The 21,575-nt window shown below is 30.5% G+C and overlaps 2 pseudogenes; both read left to right on the top strand.

The window, feature by feature from the left end:
* The first annotated feature begins 239 nt into the window (after positions 1–239).
* LOC138942035 (uncharacterized) lies at positions 240–3,615 on the top strand (annotated as a pseudogene).
* Positions 3,616–5,892: 2,277 nt separating this feature from the next.
* On the top strand, positions 5,893–12,566 carry LOC138942036 (uncharacterized; annotated as a pseudogene).
* Positions 12,567–21,575: the final 9,009 nt, after the last annotated feature.

Below are 21,575 nucleotides of genomic sequence, written 5' to 3' on the forward strand. Positions count from 1 at the left end.
GTCATTTTTTCTTAAAAGCTCTATGTTTATTAGCGCGTCACTTTTTGTTATGCGTAATGCGTCGATATATCCTGTCTGCAGGAACCCTATGTCTGTGAAGAAAATGTTAATGTTTCAATATTTTGTAGTATCTTTTTATATTATTATTTACTGTAAATATACAATTTTATGATAAAAAGTGATACATTTCCAAAATTCAATACTGCTGATAACATAATTTTAATATAATACTTTTACAGATAATACTATGGATGTATTCACATGCAGTTTCGTTGAAAATGATTTTCTGCAAACTGACAATATTGATGACGCAAATATCTCTCTCTCATGTATGTACATTTCTTATAATTCATACATATGAAGTTTAATATTTTATTTACTGTACATATAGATTCATGTAACATTAAATTAGCCATTTATTTTTCTAATATGTTCTTATTTTGTTTTTTTCTGTGTAGGCTTACTTAATACTTCTGTGTATGAAAATTTAGATAAACACGTTAAGAAATTAAGTTTTAACACTACTAGTATATAAAAGTTTAATTTCCAAAAAGCTCAATTTAAAAAAATTTTGTATAAAGTGTTAGAGTCGATTATTTGTAAACATAGAATCAAATATTTCAAAAATTATTACTATTGACATTTTACTATTTAATTATTAAAATATAATTTTTTAAATAACTTTACAACGTAGTTATATTCAAATCACAACATGAAGTTAGACCATATGCCTCCACGGTCTATCATTATTTATCACTGGCTATTGTTTGATGATTGTCAATAGGTTCTAGTTATTTTCTTTAAGATTGTTCTAAAACACGTCCCATTGATACCTATGCACTCATTTGCTGATATTGTTTAATTCCTTAGAAACATTGCAAATTTTGCAAAATAGTTGATTGCAAATATTTATCCTATTTAGTTTGACCTGGGAAAAAACTTTCTTTTATGAATTGTCAAATATCGCTTATACATGATTCATAGTAATAAAATATTGTTCCAATATTACATTAGATACAACTGAACGGCTCTTACATTTTAAGATAGCACTTATGGTTTTTGGTAATAAATTTATGTAATTTTTGTTGCAATTTTATGATGCAAATTATATTTATATTTAGAGGAATTATCCATGTCAAAAGATACATGTATTCTCCATACATGTCAAAATGAGATTGAAGTATGCAACACAAATATCAATGTTTCAATATCACCATCACCACTTGGTATGTAGATATGTAGATTTAAAAAATTTATTATTATTTTTACAAATATGTTTTGTTAAGACTTCTATCCCATTACAGATTATATGCTAATATATGCTAAAAATTCTTGCAATGTCTTGCATTGCAATTCCTGTAATGTAAATAAATATTTTTATAAGATGATACAATAGATTGATCAGATTTGTAAAATAATGGAAAATATTATGGAAATATTCCTTTTGCTTTAATAAATAATAAATATCCATAAAATTAATATAATATATGGTACAATTAAGAAGTTAACAAGTTCACATATTACATTAATTAATTTTATGGCTATTATATTTGTTGAAGCAAAAAGAAAATATGCTCAATCAATTCTAATGTCATGTTTTTATTTCAACATATTTTGCTTGAATCTTGTGCATGTATTTCTTTGTTTCTGATCTCATTAATCAAGATGATCATGACTAGGAAATAAAACTTTCAGATAAATATTTAAAACAAATATATATTTATTATTTTTTTTTAGATGTTGAGGATGAAGAAAGCGGATCAGAGTACATACCATCAGAAGACGATCACGATTTATTAGATAATAATGATGAAGAATTGCCATAGATACAAAAATCAATAGTGACTGATCAAAATATAACTGCATCTTCAATATCTAGTTTAGATGCCTCAAAAGCTAATAATGACACATCAGTATGCGATGACGGAAATATGCATGTAGACACTTCAGATACAAAAATTATAAAACAAAACTATTGTATGTTTTGCTCAAAATTGCAAACACAATTAGCGCGACATTTGGAAACTGTACATCGCAATGAACCGGATGTAAAAAAGTTTGCTGTCTTACCTAAAAATAATCCTGAACGGAGAACAATTATTGATACCTTATGGAAAAATGGTAATTTTTAATTTAATACACAGTCCAAATTGAATAACGGAAAACTTATAGTATGTCGACGTCCTAATAAAAAACATCAAAAAGATGCTAAAGATTTTACTGTTTGTGCCAAATGCAAGGGTTTTTTTGCAAAAAGCACAATTCGTCATCATTCTAGAAATTGCTTTGGAAAAAAATTCACAAAAAATAAATGTATTATGATTATGGGTAGAAAGATTGTAAGCAGATTACATCTATCCGCAAGTAAAATTTTGAGAAAAGATGTTTTTCCAGTCATGCGAGACGATGAAGTGTCTCGTGTTATAAGATACGACGAATTGTTGATTTTGTATGCAAATAAATTGTGCATCAAATATAAATCGCAACATCATCATGATATGATTCGCGCTAGATTACGTCTTCTTGGTCGTTTCTTCTTGGCAATGAAAGATATAAATACAAACATCGAAAACTTTGATTCAATTTATGATCCCAAAATATATGATGTGTGCGATTAATAAAGTCGCAAAATATAATCCTGAAGAAAAAATGTATGAAACTCCTGCAGTAGCATCAAATTTATCAACATTAATAAAACATATTGGAAATGTTCTGATTATGGAATGCATAAAAAGAGAAAATGCAGAAAAAAAGAAACAAGTTAAAGATTTTTTTAAATTGCTAGTTGTGGATATTGGAACAAGCATTAATGCAACTGTCATGGAAACACAATCGACTCGCAGAAGGCATAGAAAAGTTCATCTTCCATCAGTAGAAGACATTCAGAAACTGTACAAACATTTAAAAAAAAACGGACTGAGGCTTTTCTGGCACTACAACAATCGTTCTCTTATTGTCACTGGATTTCTTTGGCTGAAGTAACACTAACGTCCACACATGTGTTCAACAGACGTCGGGCAGGAGAAATTGAAAGAGTTCTCATAGAGGACTTTAATAGCTATGAGAAATTAAATAAAAATATGTATAATGATATTTATAAGTCATTGTCTACAGAAAGTAGAAAAATAGCTGAAAAATATATAAGATTTTGCATAAGAGGCAAATTAGGACGTACAGTTCCTGTATTACTATCAAACGATTTATTTCAAAGTATTCTTTTCATTTTAAAATTTCGGGAACAAGCTGGAGTACCAGAAAAAAATCCGTATGTTTTTGGATTGCCTGGATATAACAAAGGAAGATATAAGTATCTCAGAGCATGTGCATTAATACGAAAATTTTCGGAAGAATGTGATGCGAGTCAATCTTCTACTTTACGTGGCACAATATTGAGGAAACATGTAGCAACATATTGCATCCAATTAAATCTGAATGATGTCGAAATTTCAGACCTAGCCACGTTTATGGGTCATTCCGATAAAATTCATAAAGATCATTATAGGCAACCATTGATTAGTAGAGATATAGTAAAAATATCACAGTACCTAGAAGCAAGGTAATACAAATAATTCAGATGAGAATTTATCAACAGATAACAGTTCTGAAAATGATGAGGTATTAAAAGAAAACAACTCTATTGACAAAGAAAAAGAATGTGTACTTAATGAAAAAAAAGGTTTATCTTCAGGTAATTATATCTATATTTTAATTTGATATTTTTATTTTATATATTTTATGTTTTCTTTATATATATGTACTTATGTATAATTACTTATATTTATTTTAATGTCTCAACATAAATTAAATTTATTTCAGACACCAATTCAGACTATCTTATATCTGATAATGTTAATATTCAGGAGAAGCAAAATAACAATAAACGGAAACGATCTAGTGAGTATTTTCCATCGGTTTATGATATATAAAAGTATTGTTATATTTAATGTTTTTAAAGTGTTATTCTAAAATGCCTGTAGTCCTTCAAGTTATTTATTATATGTATATACATTTATAATAATTCGTAAAACTTATTATATAAAAAATTTTAGCAAAAATGTTCTTGTGACTAATAATTAACGTATTGTACATATAATTTTTAAAGTTTTGTGACAGTGTAAAGTTTTGTTTCCCAATTTTTTCGTATAATTCATGCATAGGATATTTTTGATAATTCAAGGCATACAGATGTGTAGAATTCGCCAATCTAAACATGAAATTTTGTAACATTTTACAGATTTTGCAATATTCAAAAATTAATTGCATAATATTAGCGAATGAATCGGTGGCCGTATTTTGAATCATGATCTTAAAGAAAATTTGAACAAGAATTTGTTAATAATCATCTGTGTATAGCAACTGCAGACGATATATAGCGACTAGCGTTTTAATACAATCCCATTTTCTACATTTAAAATTTTTAGTCTCAAAAATTATATCTAAAATATTCCTATATTATATAATTATTGATTATTCAAAGGATTAATGATTCTTCGAATAATCAACAGTTCTAATGAATATTTAAGTCTGATCCACTTAACCAAAAATTTTAAATATTATTATGCTAGATCTACATGATCTCCGCTACAAGGATTGACGCATTAGATTTTTAAAATTAATAAGCTGACGATTATTAAAGCGATATAGCGGGCCGAAATCTCGATGTTATATAAGGCTGTTCCGCCTTTATAATGAACACAACTTAGAAAAAGATACAATTCGTAAAATATTAATGGCGTAATTTCAATAGCACACAGTAAAATAATGTAGTTCTTGAACAACGCGTCAATTTCTTTAAAAATTGCTGTGATTTAAGAGATAGATTCATTAGACGCGAAGGACCCAGGCAAAAGCAACGCGATTTTGGCCCGTTGTATCGCTTTAATAATCGTAGCAGCTTTATTAATTTTAAAATTTAATGCGTCAATCCTTTTAGCGGAGATCATGTAGAATAATCCCAGACAGCACAAAACGTCCTCAGGATCATCCTGAATATGTCCAGGACGGTTCAGGACATTTCTAGGACGTTTCAAAATAATATATTTTATGAAAATTTAATGTGCATATATGATTATTTTACTTATATACGATATTTAATATAATTTAGAAATTTTTAATATTATAATAAGGTATAAATGTCCCATGAATGTCCATTGGATAGCTACAGGATGTAGGATATCTGGCCTGTTATTCCAGATAGTTCGCAGCATCCCAGAATTATTCCAAACATATCCAGGATGTCCTGAGATATTCCCCAGGACATCCTAAGTACATTAGGTTTATTTTTTTGTACTAGGTCCTTTGCTTTTTTTCTCTCAAACATCCGAATATACATTTATCTCATTTCAAGTGCAGAAAATGCTAAGGAGTTTAGATAAAACGAACAAACCTAATTATATATACAGAAAATAGATATATGATGTCCTAGAAATATCCTGTGGATTTCCCTAGAATGTGTCTAAATTTTTGCATAAATATTTATACAATAAATACTGGAGATATATAACAGTGTTTTTTTATTTAATGTATATTTCTCTCGGAACTGAACAATTTTTGTCTGAAACATTTATCTAAAATATTCTTAGTACTTTTCGAGATATTTATAGCTATATCAATTAAAATGGGACATCTTATATATAAATTTGAAAATCCATAATATTAAATGTAATTATCATAATATCATGTGATGAGTGTCTTATTCTTAATAGCAGAAGAAGCGAGTCACATAAAAGAATGGCAATCTTCTTTTAAATATTGCGCACTGCATTTAGTAAACGCGCATGCGCAAATATCATAGCAGGCAGAACAGTGCACGTGCGAAACAACAATATCGTCGCAGTGAACGAAAGTTTTGGTAAGTAATAAAACAAACAAAGCTGTAAACTAATTCATTAAATAAAACTGTAAACTAATTCATTACGCATGAAGATGGAATGAGTCGGATATGACGCATGTGGAAGTGTAATATGAGTCACACGCTTTCCAACAAAGAACGCAAGTCGATATAAGTCGATACAAGTCTCTTCGGTGATTTTCATAGCAGTCTTAAATTTATAATCACGAATTAAGATTTGCTTATTTGGTAATTATAAATCTATGTAGCATTTTAAAATTTGAGTAAAAACGATTTTCAATACAATATCAGCTTACGAAAATCATCCTACAAGTCGACTTGTGTCGATTTATGTTCCTGGCTGGAAAACACCCCATATTAATTAAAAATAAAAATCAACTGAGCCTAGCTAATATAAATACATTATATATACATTATTATATATTTTCTGTATCTTTTTATAGTGCGAGTCGTGGCATTTGTGAAAGTGGGAAAGACAGAAGATACTTAAAGTGATATTGTGTGGAAAGTTGGGATATTTACCTAAAATTATTATTGGCACAATAGAGGTAAAATATTATCCTATATATATATAAGGGCCACCACACAAACTTTTCCATAACACGTTACGTTATGTTAAGTACTGATCGTAAACCTAGATTCGTACATAATCTTAAACTTAAGTCAACGCACAAAGAAAATCGTAACGTAACAAAAACATTACTATGTTACTTTTCTTTGTATGTTGACTGAAGTTCAAGATCACGTAAGAATGTAGGTCTATGGTCACTACTTAATGTAACGTAACGTGTTACGGAAAAGCTTGTACAGTGGCCCTAAGGGTATAGACACTCTTAAACATTGTTATAGAAATTTAAAGATGCAGAATAATTTGTCTGAGAAATAAAATGAAGAATTTTTTTTTTTTTTGAAAGTATTTTTTAAAGCGTAACATAGAGAGATCGCAATACTTTACATCATATTTAAATAGTATTCTTGAAAAGCAATCTTGAAAAGCAAAATGGATTATTATATTCAATTAGTGGAACAAATTCACAGATCAATTATCCACATATATATTCAATTATATTTTAAAACCTTTTTTCAAATTAAATTTTGGGAAAGATGATGCGCAGTGTGTAAAACAGACATCACCAATCAGATTGCTTAGCAGATGAGTCAAATCTATATATTCTAATTCTCTTTAACTAAGCAATCTGATTGGTGATGTCTGTTTTACACACTGCGCATCATCCTTCCCAAAATTTATCTTAAATATGATTGTTAAATCGTTTATAGATATACAAAATATGTCACGGGAAAAATCTTTATACAAACGTGCAACTAGTTCCTCACATAGAATGAAAATAATAAAGTTGGAAACAGAATTTATAATGGAATCTTTTGATAAACCATCAACATCCGATTTGACATCGCTTTATAAAAATAAATTACAAAATAAAAATGAATTAGAAAAGGAAAATGAATTACAAAATAAAAATGAATTAGAAGATGAAAATGAATTTCAAAACGAAAATGAATTATAAAACGAAAATGAATTACGAAATGAAAATGAATTACAAGACGAAAATGAATTACGAAATGAAAATGAATTACAAGACGAAAATTTTGTATCTGATAATGATACAATATTAAGAGAATCTGAGTTTTTTGACCATAACATTAGAGTCTTGCAAGATGTTACATACAATGTTATAGAAAGTAATGATTCAAATAGTGGATCAGATCAAAATATTGATTTTAAAAAGTTTTTAGCTGATTGGGCAGTTACGGAATACATTCTACAATCATCATTGCGTTTGTTATTAAAAGGTATAAAACAATATACATGTCAAAATTGTCATTTTGATATTCCATTTGATCCAAGAAGTCTTGTACATACTCCTCGAAATACTGATACAGATGTTTGTGGTGATGGTCATTATTATCACTTTGGTTTGTCAAAAGCAATATTAAATGCTATATCATCGATTTCAAGAAATACTACTAATATTAAAATATCTATAAATATCGATGGATTACCATTATCCAAATCATCGCAACGACAATTTTGGCCAATTTTGGGATTTATAAATAACAATAAAAAAGTTTTTGTTATTGGTGTTTATTATGGCATACAAAAACCGTCTAACTCAAATGAATTTCTTAGAAAATTTGTGGATGATACAAAAATATTATGTGAAGAAGGAATTATTATTAATAATGAAAATATTCTATGTACAATAGATTCGATTATATGTGATGCGCCAGCAAAAGCATTCATATTGAAGATAAAAGGACATAACGGTTATAAGGCAGTTATATTAAAGGCAAAATGTGTTTTCCTGAAATGAATGCGCAACTACGGATAGACGCAGATTTCCGTTTAAGAAGAGATGAAAATTATCACATTGGATATTCAATTCTCTCAGAAATTCCAAATTTTGATCTTGTGCACAATGTACCTATGGATTATATGCATCTTGTTTGTTTAGGAGTTATGCGAAAATTATTGTATATATGGTTATTTGGAGAACTTAAAATTCATTTACGACACAGAAAAGTTGAAGCAATCTCATGGCAGCTAGAAAATGTATTAAAATTATATATGCCATGCGAATTTGCACGTAAACCAAGATCACTTACTTTAGTGAAACTATGGAAGGCTACAGAATTTAGAAATTTGCTACTATACATTGGCCTTATAGCTTTCAAATCTTTTCTTCAAAAGAATTTATATGACCATTTTTTAGTGCTACATGTGGCAATTAGGATATTATGTTCCTCAAAGTTACAAGACTTTATTGATTATGTTCACGATCTTCTTCAACATTTTGTATCATCATTCAAGTTATTATATGGTGTACATAATATTTCACATAATATACATGGACTTATTCATATAGTACAAGATGTAAAAAAGTTTGGAACATTAGATTATTTTAGTTCTTTTAAATATGAAAATTACTTACAAACGTTAAAAAAATTATTAAAAAAACCTGATAAACCATTAGAACAAATTATTCGCAGATACATTGAATATGAACAAAATAAGCTCAACCAAGCACAAGAATCTGAAATAACATGTTCTCATTTTTTGGTAGATTTCAAATCTACTCATACAAAAGGTCTTTTAATAGAAGATTGCTATAATCCTCAATATCAAATAATGAGATGCTTAAATACAACAATACGCATTGATACATTGGCAGATAATTGTTGTGGTTTAAGAGATGGAAAAATTATTGAAGTAAAAAATATTGCTTATTGTAAAGAGCTTAATACAAATGTCATTATAGGCCATGAATTCTGTCATAGAAAAGATTTGTATGATATTCCTTGTCCTTCGTCTCTTATAGGAATATTTATTGTAGAGAACTTATCAGAATTAAAGATGTGGCCAATAGAAAATGTTAAAACAAAATATGTTAAACTACCATTAATAAAAGATAATAAGTTTGCAGTCTTCCCATTGCTGCATCAATAATTTCAAATATGTTTGAAGGATAAATATAGTAAAGAATTTCATCATGGAAGAATTATACTCTATTGTCGAGTTTGAAGATGGTTTACAAATGATTCCTACCTCCTGGTTAATAAAAGATAAAAATAGTGCTCATTGGCCACAATTTACTTCGCATGCGAGATTTATAAAAGCTGTGAAAAAAAATATTTTACCTCAAGATAATTGACATATAATATAAAAAGGATATTAGCTACTGCAAGTAAGTAACATAAATAAAACAAGTGTTATATAATTTAAAAAGTTATTATTAAATTAAAAGTACATATATAATAAGTTTTTTTTAACCGTTAAGCATTAATAAATTATATATCCTATTTAGACACATATGAGAAAGGATTACTAAAATTAAAGAAGGCAGAATTTATATCAGACATAAATTCAGAGAGCGATGGCTCTGAAGAGTTAAAAAAATCTCGAAAGAATAGGGCCAAAAAAGTAATATCAAGTAGCGATGATAATGCTACTGATGACGAAAGGATTCAGTTATCACCCTACCCTAAAATTTCACAAAAAGATGCACGTGATACAAAAATGAGTACATTTTGTGATAAGTCGAAGCAATTAGGAAGTAAGTAAAAAATAGATAATATATATTTTTTCTATAACACAATATTTTAACTATTCTTATTTATATTGAAACATAGAAAAGATATCTGTTCACAAAGAAAAAGAATTGGAAGAAACAAATACTAATTTAATGGAAATAAATAAAGAAACGTATAATAATTTGGTTATTGACAATTGTGAAGGTAATTTTTATAATTATAATAAGGATATTATATTTTAAAAAATATATTAACAGACTTTCTTAAATATTTTATATATTTAATATATTGGGAGACCTTTTGTAGCAATACTTGATAAAGATGAACAAATTATATATGATGACGAATCTCCTGACAAATGTTACAAAACTAAAAACGATAATAGTTCATGTAAGTGCTAAATTTAATTAATGAATCTGTTTTAATGATTTTGTTTTATTAATTTTATATTTCAGTAATTTTATTTTATATTTTTAGCAAACTCTTATTTTCAACGTTATGTAATAAGAAAACTGACAGATATAGGATTCAAAATATCTTTATTAGAAGAACAAGGAAGACTGATGAACAATAGATTTGATATCATGTTACAGAAACTTGATAAATGTTTTTTGCATGAGGAAATTGTGGAAAAAGAAATGACAGAACAATGTTTAATGGATAACGTCCCAATTGATAATATTGAAGACCTGGAAAAATTAGAAAAATCGTTAATTGATAATACTATTAATCGCAAAGAATTAGTAAGTGTATTCTAAAAAATTTGATTAAATATAGAATTATATCCCTGATAGTCAAATCTATGGAAATAGATTTTGTCAAGTGTCTGCTACAAATTTAGTTAGCAGAATGTTAATAGAAATGTAACAGAATCTGATAACAAAATACGGCAGATTAGCCGCAGAAATCGAGCACACACGATCTGCCGCGAATCTCAAATTATTTCAACAAACTGTTGTTAGAAAATGAGTTTAATGTGGACATAGATGGCACCGAATCTGCTGCCAAGTTTTGACTGAATTTTTGCCAATCTACCGGCAAACATTTTACTTATTGGAATCTTTCTTACATATTTTCATTTTTATAGATTAAGCAGCTATCACGTATTGGGGAAAATAATGTCAAAGGAATCACTTTTAATCTTTTACGAATACTAATGTCGGATAAGTTAGCTGCTACATTTAGTTATGTTGGAGGAAAAAAGAAACGAATATTTTATAATTTACAGCTACGAAAAATTATATTTAGTGAGTAAATAATTAAATATTTGAATATATACGATATAAACAATATTTATTCATAAATAAAATTTATTTTATTTTTTATTTTTTAGGTGTTATACGAATTCGGTTTGCGGAAGCAACAGATCATTGTATTTCCGAACCAATTAAATCTTGGTTACGACATGCGAATGAACGTTATGTAAAAAAAAACAAATAAGTTTTTACAAATTTTCTAAGTAAATGCACAATATTTATTAAATAAGTTATTAATTAATTTTTTTTAAATTAATTTTTACAGGACGGATGACACAAATGTATAAATTATTATATATGTTTCATATGATGAATATTGAAAGAGAGAAGTGATATATTAACATTCCAGAGTAGGCATATCAAGCTTATTAATATCATACAATCAAAACTAAAATGGACTAAACGAATTTGTGCGATTTGAGACATTTTATGCGTGTAGATCAACAGATTGTTCCTTGTAAAACGAAACAAATCACAAAAATATTTACTGTTATTTTTTCTATTATTTTACGTGCAAGAAAGATTTTTATATCTATTTGTACTAAATATCAGTTTTTTGCTAAATTTGTAGTCATCTGATAATTTATTGTTTTTTTCTGTGATTAGAATGTGATTAAGTTAGAATTATCGGAATTATCTAATAGAAAAACAAAATTTAAATGTTTACATCGATATGTAATGAGAATCATATTGAAGAAGCTGTATATGAAGAACATGACGAAGCTGCTCCTAGTTGTGAGATAATATTTAATGTGGAATACTTGTATTTCAGAGAGATAATTGCTAGTATTGTAAAGTTTATTTTATATATCACTTACAAAAATGAAATTATCCATAATTACATTTTTTTAAATGTATTTTTATAAAAGTCAAGTGCAATTTCATTGTTTTCTAAAAATATTAATGAATCTTTATATTATAAGATATTTTCTATCAGTTAAAATATAATTGGATAGAATAATTCCTATAAATTTGTTTTAATTTTCATAAGTTTATTTGCATAAAACAAAAAAACTTACTTCTTTTTTTATTTCAAATGCAAACAAATTTGCTTAAATGTTCTTATAGTTACAAGTTTACTCAGGTTGCTTTCTAGTTAGCGACAAATTGATACAAAAGTCATTTTGCCTTTATTACTTTGATTGTATAAGAAACAAAAATAGAAATACTGACTTTGATACTTACGTCGATTTGTCATTATCTGGAAAGTAATCTTAATTTGTTTACAATTACTAGTCTGTTTATTCTTACGAGAGTTAAGTACAATTTTATTTTTTATAAATTATATCACGATAGTATTCATATATTTTATATATTAGTTTAATTAGATTAATTAGTAACTAATTAAATATATTAATAACTAATAGTAACTAAAATATATTAGTAACTAATTAAATTAATTAGAGAAGTTCCTGTTAATTTATCTTACTTTTTATTTAAAATTCATATTTTAAAATTTGCATAAGTTTTTAAATACAAAGTAAAAAGGATAACGTACATTTATTTTTTTTTCTATTTTGTGAATATAAATTTAGTGTAAATGTTGAAAGCGTTCACATATTTTATATATCAGTTATGCTGTAATTTAATAGAAAAATTCTTATATACGTTTCTTTTAATTTTAGTTTAAAGTTTAACTTTAAGTTTAAGTATAATTTCAAGTTTTTTCGCATAAATTTATTTGCACAAAAAAAAACATTTTTTTTAGATTGCATTTCTTTGTTGCCAGTATTGAAAATCTATAGTATATATAAAATGAATTTTAGATTTGGCTAACTTTGACTTCCGAATTTGTGCCGCATTAATTCTTCATTTGATTCTTGTTTCGTAAACATTTCACTTCATTAGGAAAAACAACCTGATACTTTTTTCTTGATGAAGTAAACTGAAATGTTCACGAAACTTAGAAATCAAATAAAGAATTTACACGACTCAAACCCAGAGGCCAAACTTAATATTCATGTAGACTACAAAAGTCTTAAATATCAAAGAACGTGAACTATTTTCAATATTAGATTTTCAGTACTGGCAATAAATAACAGGACACAATTTTCAAAATTTGCTCCCTGAAACGTACGAAGAATATCCCTAGCATATCCCATAGAAATCCTTAGGATGTTCCACAGGATCTCCCTGGATTCTCCAGAGGCTAGTATACGGCTATCATTTACTCTTCCTCAGGACATCCAGAGGAGATGCGAGGATTAAAATAGGACATCCTCAGGATATCCTACATGTATGTCCTGGATGCCCTTTGGACGTCCTAAGGACATTCTTGTGCTGTCTGGGATGTCTTTCTCTATTAATACCGATATCTTTGGCGATAGTCGAAATCAAGGAGAAAAATTTATATTGCACGAGAGATATTGGCGATAATGTAAAAAATTTCGTCGCGCTATCATGTTTTAAGAATCATAAATATACAACTTTTAACACTTTAATGCCATAATTTCAACACTACAAAGTACGGAAAAAATGCAGTCATTGAACGACATCGGTTTCTTTAGCGGTTGCCGTGTTTTAAACCGAAGTTATCTATTATCGCCGGTGCTGTTTCTGAATAACGTATTTTAATTTATGCAAAAAATAAGTCTATATATAAATAATAAAAATATCCTAATAATGCTTTTTTCTATGACTGCAGTCGATAAGAGATTAGTCGATATAGATGCTGAATAATATTTTGGTGGTTGGTCAATGAGATTAAAAAATTATAAAATTTCCTTGTCATAATTGATTAATGCAGTGTTTCGGAACATCTGTAGTTTTTTTCCAACCATAGCGTAACCTATATTACCTACTGCATACATGACAGTTATCTTAACCTCGCGTGTTTCTCTCTATATTTATATTTTGTGTGATCGCATTTATAGTTTCAAAATATACACAATATTTGTAAGTTTTTTAGATTTTCTAATCTTACTGAAGTGTCATTGAATAAACATTTTGTTGGTGAAAGTGTTGGGTATTATAGGAATGTACAACAAATTCTAAAAATTTTGCAACAAGGCACATTATAATTAAAAGTGAGTAATTTTATTATATTTTCATAATTTACATAATATTTTTAAGTATTGTGTTTTCATTATTAAATTGAAAAAAAGACTGAATTGTGACGATGACAGTTATATGAGTAAGATTGTTGTACAAAGGAAAATGATTTAAAGTCATATCTATTAATATTACATCATGTTTATTTTGATTTTAGCAGACGACAATAATGTATAAAATAATTTGCAAACCACACATAGATCCAGCTTGCAATGAATATCAAGAAGCAATCTATTACAAAGCACGAGAATCTTTTAAGCGAGAGTTCAATATTATAGTCTCCGCTAATAGAATCATGTGATCTGTAATGGAATGATCAACGCTTATTCATCAACTTGCAATATCTGTTGAAGCAATAATGGAGTACATCAGCGATACTGGGATTGTGCAACTACATTATGAAATAATAATATAAATATTGTGTGTTTTCTATTAAATTGAAAAAGGATTGAATTGTGGTAATAACAATTATACAGGTAAGATTATTATACAAAGGAAAATGTTTAAATTCGTATGTATTAATATCATATCTTATCATTTATTTTGATTTTAGCAGGTAACTATAATGGATATTAATTTGCAAACCACACACAGATCCAGCGTGCACCGAATGTTAAAAAGAAATCCATTACAAAGTATGAAAATCTTTTAAGCGAGATTTTCAATATTATGATCTCCGCTAATAGAATCTTGTGACCTGTAGTGGAGTGATCAACACTCATTTATATTGATAATTGAAATAATAAGAATTTTGTATTGGTGATAGTATTAGAAGATTGAAATGACATTTGTATATTGCTTATATATTTGATCTTTTTTATTTATAGTGAAATTTGTACATTGGAAATAATAAATTTGTCTATGGAGTGAATACTATTGAGATAATTTTGTAACTACATTATGAAAAAGTATGTTTAAGTTTTGTATGTTTTTACTTATTGAATTTAAAAGAAGAGACTAAATTGAATTTAAGGAAAAACAAAATCATGATGATGATAATTGCATATATAAGTATGATTCCTTTACAAAGAAGAAAATCTTAATGTCTTGCTGTCTATTAATACTATATATGTTTATTTTGATTTCAACAGGCAACAGTAATAAATGAATATTAATTGGCAAAACACGCACAGATCTAGCGTATGTCAAATACCAAGAAGAAATCCATTACGAAGCACGAGAATTTTTCGAACGGGACTTTAATATTATAGTCTCCGCTAATAGAATCTTGTTATATGTAGTGCAATGCTAATTCATTAATTGTCACTAATAGTTGAAATTATAATAACTTTGTATTGTTGATGTATTAGAATATTGAAATGATATTTGTATATTGATTTTCATTTATTGAATAAATCATGGAAAACAGTGCTTTAACATATCACACTTTTATAAAGAGCATGTTGTTTTTATATATTATTATATGTACTATATATGTGTATCTCTCTTACATATATGTATATTATTGCACAAAATAAGTAATCCATTACAAAGCACGAAAAATCTTTTAAACTAGAGTTCAATATTAAAGTCTCTGTACATATAATTTTGTAATCTATAATGGAATGATCAACATTTATCTATGAACTTATATTATTCAATATTTGTTGAAGCAATAATGAAGTTTATCCTTTATAACTAAAATGGCTTTACTAGTTCAGAGTTTATCTCTTTCCAATCGTCGGATGTCGTTTTTTATAATATAGTTTTGTAATAATTAAAATTAAAATCGACTTAAAAGTAGTTTTCATCAAAAGTAATTTTGTGTTGTTAATTCTTTATATTTTTTTCATTAATTCTTTTTTACTCGTTTATTGTGTTTGAAATTTACTTGTGTATTTTAAAATAGTTGATATATAGAATGTCGTTAAAATAATCGTTTCATAAAATATAATAGTGTCGTCATATTAATCATATGATATATTATCCCAGTCAGCCAGGTCTGTTCTAACAGATATTGCCAAGTGCTTGCTACAAATTATTGTCAGCAAAAAGGCTACAAATTTGGTACAAGAGTTGTTATTACCGATTAAGCTGGCAGATTGCCGGCAAAAATCAAGCAAAGCTTGCTAACATAACTACACAGCAAATTGGCAGCAGAAACCGAGCAAAGCTTGCTGACATGACTGACATCAGATTGTCGGCAAAAACTGAGCAGGATCTAGAGTGCGCAATTTGATGGCAAATTGACAGCAAAAACCGAACAAAATCTGCAGCTTATTACAAAGTATTATAAAATAGTTCAGTCGCTTATCGCTATGCGGCGCGTTATTCATTATCTATACCCGTATTCAAATTCTTATCATGAGTGTATATAAAGCCTACAAAATGCTAATAATATTATAATATATATATTTCTATCAGTTCAATTTTTGACATAATTCTTATACAGGAAATTCAGATATTGAATTGATTTTTGGCAAATCGGACAGATAATTGTTCGATTTTCACTTATTCAAAACAATTTCTGTCCAAAAAGATCCTTAATTTTATAAATTAAGTTATTTGAATTTACTTATATGTTTTAACATATTAATATATGATTTTATATAATGTCTAATTATCTAATGGTCATTTTATGACCAAAACTTATCATCATTTTGTTACTTAGGGTTAAGGCTTTAAATCTATTTAAATATATACTTTTATATGAATGGCCAAAAGCTGCAGAATTTGTTCGGTTTTTGCTGACAATCTGCTATCAGATTGTCTTGCGCAGATCTTGGTCGATTTTTGCCATCAATTTGGCGTCAAATCATGTCAAGCTTTGCTCGGTTTTTGCCGTCAATTTGCTGTCAGGTTATGTCAACAAGCTTTGTCACCAAAACACAAGCTTAATGCGGACACAGATGGCACTGGATTTGTTACCAAGTTTTGAGCGAATTTGATGCCAATTTGGCGACAATTTGTTAACAAATTGCTTACTGGGATTGTAAATAGTTTTGTACTGTCGTTATACTAGCCAATTGGTAATTTATTTCTTATACATATGTACTAGTACATTTTATGTTATAAATAAAAGTAATGTATGCGTTAGAAAGTAAATGTACTCTTATGTATGCAATAAAATATTCATTTTTTAAATGTCGTCAAAATAGCCCTTTGACATACGCATATATATATATACCAAGTATATAAATATGAAACCGGAATTTGCCCATAGATGGCCCTAGCTGTCAATGTAGTTACCATCAAACCGCGTCATTGGCGCCATTTTCTTGTTTCTGATAAAGATTTTCAACTCACAACAATACAAGTTTCATAGCATAGTTTTTAATAGCGTTGAACATGTCGAATTTTGTGCCTAAGTCACAGTGCTTTGAGTGGTTTAAAAAATTCAAAAGTGGCGATTTTGACGTGAGAAACGAAGAATGTGGAAGACCACCGAAAAAGTTTGAAGACAGCGAATTGCAAACATTGTTGGATGAGGATAACGCTCAAACGTGACACAAGAAGCCGTCTCCATACGTTTGAAAGCCATGGGAAAGATCCAGAAGATGGGAAACTGGATTCCACATGAACTGAACGAATGACAGCAGGAAAACCGAAAAATCACTTGCGAAATGCTGCTCGCCAGGTACAAAAGAAAGTCATTTCTCCATCGAATTGTGACTGGCGATGAAAAGTGGATATATTTCGAGAATCCTAAGCGTAAAAGACCATGGGTAACTCCAGGCGAACCATCGACTTCGACTGCAAGGCCAAATCGCTATGGACGGAAGACAATGCTCTGTGTTTGGTGGGATCAGAAGGGTGTGATCTATTATGAGCAGCTAAAACCTGGCAAAACCGTTAATACTGAACGCTACCGACAACAAATGATCGATTTGAATCAAGCTTTGCGTGAAAAACGACCAGAATATTAAAAAAGGCAACACAAAGTGATTTTGCTTCATGATAATGCACCATCATACACAGCAAAACCGATCAAGGAAACGATTGCGTTTAGTTGGGAAATACTTTCACATGCGGCTTACTCACCAGACTTGGCTCCATCCGATTATTACTTATTTGCATCGATGGGACATGCACTTGCTGAGCAGCACTTCACTTCTTATGAAAATGTACGAAAATAACTCGATGACTGGTTTGCCTCAAAGGAGCAACAGTTTTTTTGGCGTGGCATCCACAAATTGTCAGAGAGATGGGAAAAATGTATAGCTAGCAATACTTCGAATAAAATATTTTTTATCATTTTCATACAATAAACGTGTATTTTCTATACAAAAATTCCGGTTTCATATTTATATACCTGGTATATCATGCTCCTCGCACATTCGTTTACACGTTCATTCACGCTGCTCTCTCTGTCTCTCTGTCTCTCTCTCTCTCTCTCTCTTTCTTTGCTCATTTTTTTATTGTATTCTTTCTTTTTCATTAGTATATTCTCTTATTTATTCGATTTTTATTCTTTTTATTCTCGTCTTCCTACATAATAATAATTATTAGTTTAAGCATTAATTTATTCATTTTTATTTTATAGAATATAAATGAGATATTGTGTATTATAAATAGAAAAAGTAATTAATTATGTGTATTTTTGTATGTACATGTGTTGTATTTAATTATAGTTAAATAGAAAAAGAAAATTAATTATTGTTGTATATCTCATTTATGCTTTATAAAATAAAAATAAATAAATAAATTTATTTCATATATAAATTCATGTAGGGAGACGAGAATCGAAAGAATAAAAGTTGAGCAAATAAAAGAATATAATAATGGGAATAAACGAATAAAAGAATATAATAATGAACAAGCAAAAAGAGAGAGAGAGAGAGAGAGAGAGAAGAGTGAACGAGTAAGTGAAAATGCGAGAAGCATGAAGTTAAATGTGTAACGGAGTTACTTTTCGCGAGCGCGCGCGGATGAACTCGATCGGGATCAGGGCTGGTGAAAAGGTGAGACATACGAAAAGTTTGAGTTATAATGTAGCGTATTTATTCGCCTCTTTCGGCAATGGTCTATTTACAATATATTTCGTGAAGCGGCGGATGATGCAACACGTTAGATGCAATTCGCGTTCGTTATTTGGTGCGCGATGTTCGATGTATCAAACCGCTTAAAATATTCGGCGGCGTACGGCAAGGCCGTGTTTATTTTGACGGTGCGCAAAATGCGCAAGAAACAGGGCGCAGTCTATCGACTCGTGTACGGCAAGGCCGTGTTTATTTTGACGGCGCGCGAAATGCGCAAGAAACAGGGCGCGGATGTTCGGCTCGTGTACGGCAAGGCCGTATTTATTTTGACGGCGCGTGGAATTATATCGGGTGATGTAATTACGTAGCTCGGCGCGATTATAATTGCTGGATCACGGTACAATCGTGTCGGTGCGTTCGCGTGTTTTTATCCGCGTATTCCCAGGTGGGCGGGAGGAGGCGGCCGGAGATCGAGGATCCTCGATCGGGCAGAGAACTCTCCGTCCCTGCTTCTGTACGCGGATAGAGGATGACTAGCGGGAGTTGAGAAGCCTCGACGGAGCGGCGAACTCGCCGCCCCCCGTTCCGTTTAGCGGTAGCGGTCGGATCTTAGACCGAATCTTAGGTAGCGGCGAACTCTCCGCTTTCGTCTGATAAGGTTGGACTTTCGATAGGATTTCGCAGGCGGCGAGGAGACCGAGAATGCTCGGCGGAGACTGCGAACGCGTCAATCTCACGCTCCTTCGTTTGTATGCGAGTTCTAGGATTGGTTCGCCCCCGGGTGGGGATAACGACGCGTTGCTTTCGTCGGGTAATCCTTACGGTAAACGCGTCGCTTCCCCTGGGCGAAATGACGCGGCGTTTCGGCGGGTGACGCTCGGGATCTTCCGGCAGCATTCGGCTGTGCTCGGTTTTCCGTGTAACGGCGTAACGGCGGCCGTATAACGGCCGTACGGTTGTTTATCGCAACGGCGGTAATTCGAATATTAAAAAGGGCGCTAGGCGCCTCTGCCAATGCCCGGCTGGTGTTCGCCGGGCGGCAGACTTCCGACTGGTCCTACTTGCCGGGTAACGATGGGGGTGCATCGTTACAAACGATACGCGATACGTAATAGATAGCGAGCGAGCGATTAGAAAGAGACAGAGCGTATGATCGAGAGAGAAAAGATATTGCAATAATGTTAGTGCGTACATATATATTACTTTCTCATCAATGAAAGAAACAAAGATGGTATGATTATGTTTGTCCATGTCATGTAAGATTGCAGTTCCGTCTAGCGCGACATCACGCAACTAATCTACTGCTCTGTTTTACTCTTGAGCCTCGATCTCGCACACACACATACGCACGAAAATTTTATTTTGCAAAATCTTTTTTATAAAGCTTCTAAACTCACTTCTCTAACAATAAGTTCACTTATACTCTATGATGAAATGCCGAGTGCGGAGTTTACTGATTAGGCACGTGTAGATTACAAATTTGTTATATTAAGTAAATGTTGATGCAGAAGCCGATAACAAAACTGTAATTTTCTCATTTTTTTTTTCACTTTTCATATGAAATCGTGAACTCCGCACTCCGTTTCTCCCCTCTATCTTCTTCTTTTCTTCTCTCTCTCTCTCTCTCTCTCTCTCTCTTTTTCTTTTTCCTTCTTCTTGTATTCTCGTTTGACGACCTGGGGAAGATAATAATACTATTTAAAAAACCTGCAAATTTCGAGAGCTCACTTTGATTATATAAAGAAATGAATAATTTTTTGTACATCATACACTACATACAAAAAATATTGAGAAAGATCCGAAATAGATCAAAATTTTATGTATATTAAATTACAAATATCAGTTGTAATGATCCGCTTTCGCGAGGCGGTGACGGATAACTCGGTCGGGATCCGGGGCTCGTGAAAGGGGATATCGAGAGACGAACGAAAGTATTATTAGGTAAAATATAATTTATTGCGGATAAACGTGTGTTTGTACAGCGTGAGTGTATGTGTATAAACGATGTATGTGTGTGTGGGCGTGTAGTTGTGTGCGTGTGAGACGATAGGCGAGTGAATGCGTGCGCGAATGTACAATATAATATATGTGTATAATAAAATAGCAGAGTATCAAAAGTATACATGTAATGCGAATGGCGGTATGTGTGTGACAATAATGCAAGCGTGGGCGTGTGAGATGCGGAACGGATAGCAGTGCGGTCGTGTCGAGTGCGGTGCATCCAATGCAATGCACGTATGCGTGGCGCGGAGCGCGATTTCGGCGGTTCGATATAATATCGATTACGGATCGCGGGTCGCGATTTCGGCAGATGCCGCTAGTTATCGGGCGGTAATTTCGGTCGGGCCGGTGGGCAGTCCTTTGACGCGCCTGTATTCATTCTCGTACGTCGATCGGTGTTGCGGCAGGATCCTCCTCCTGCGCGGGTCTTAGCGCGCCAAATTAATG

This window comes from Polyergus mexicanus, unplaced genomic scaffold, assembly GCF_030449975.1.
Source record: "Polyergus mexicanus isolate NDT 795.1 unplaced genomic scaffold, iyPolMexi1.0 SCAF_21, whole genome shotgun sequence".
In the NCBI taxonomy this organism is placed as follows: Eukaryota; Metazoa; Arthropoda; class Insecta; order Hymenoptera; family Formicidae; genus Polyergus; species Polyergus mexicanus.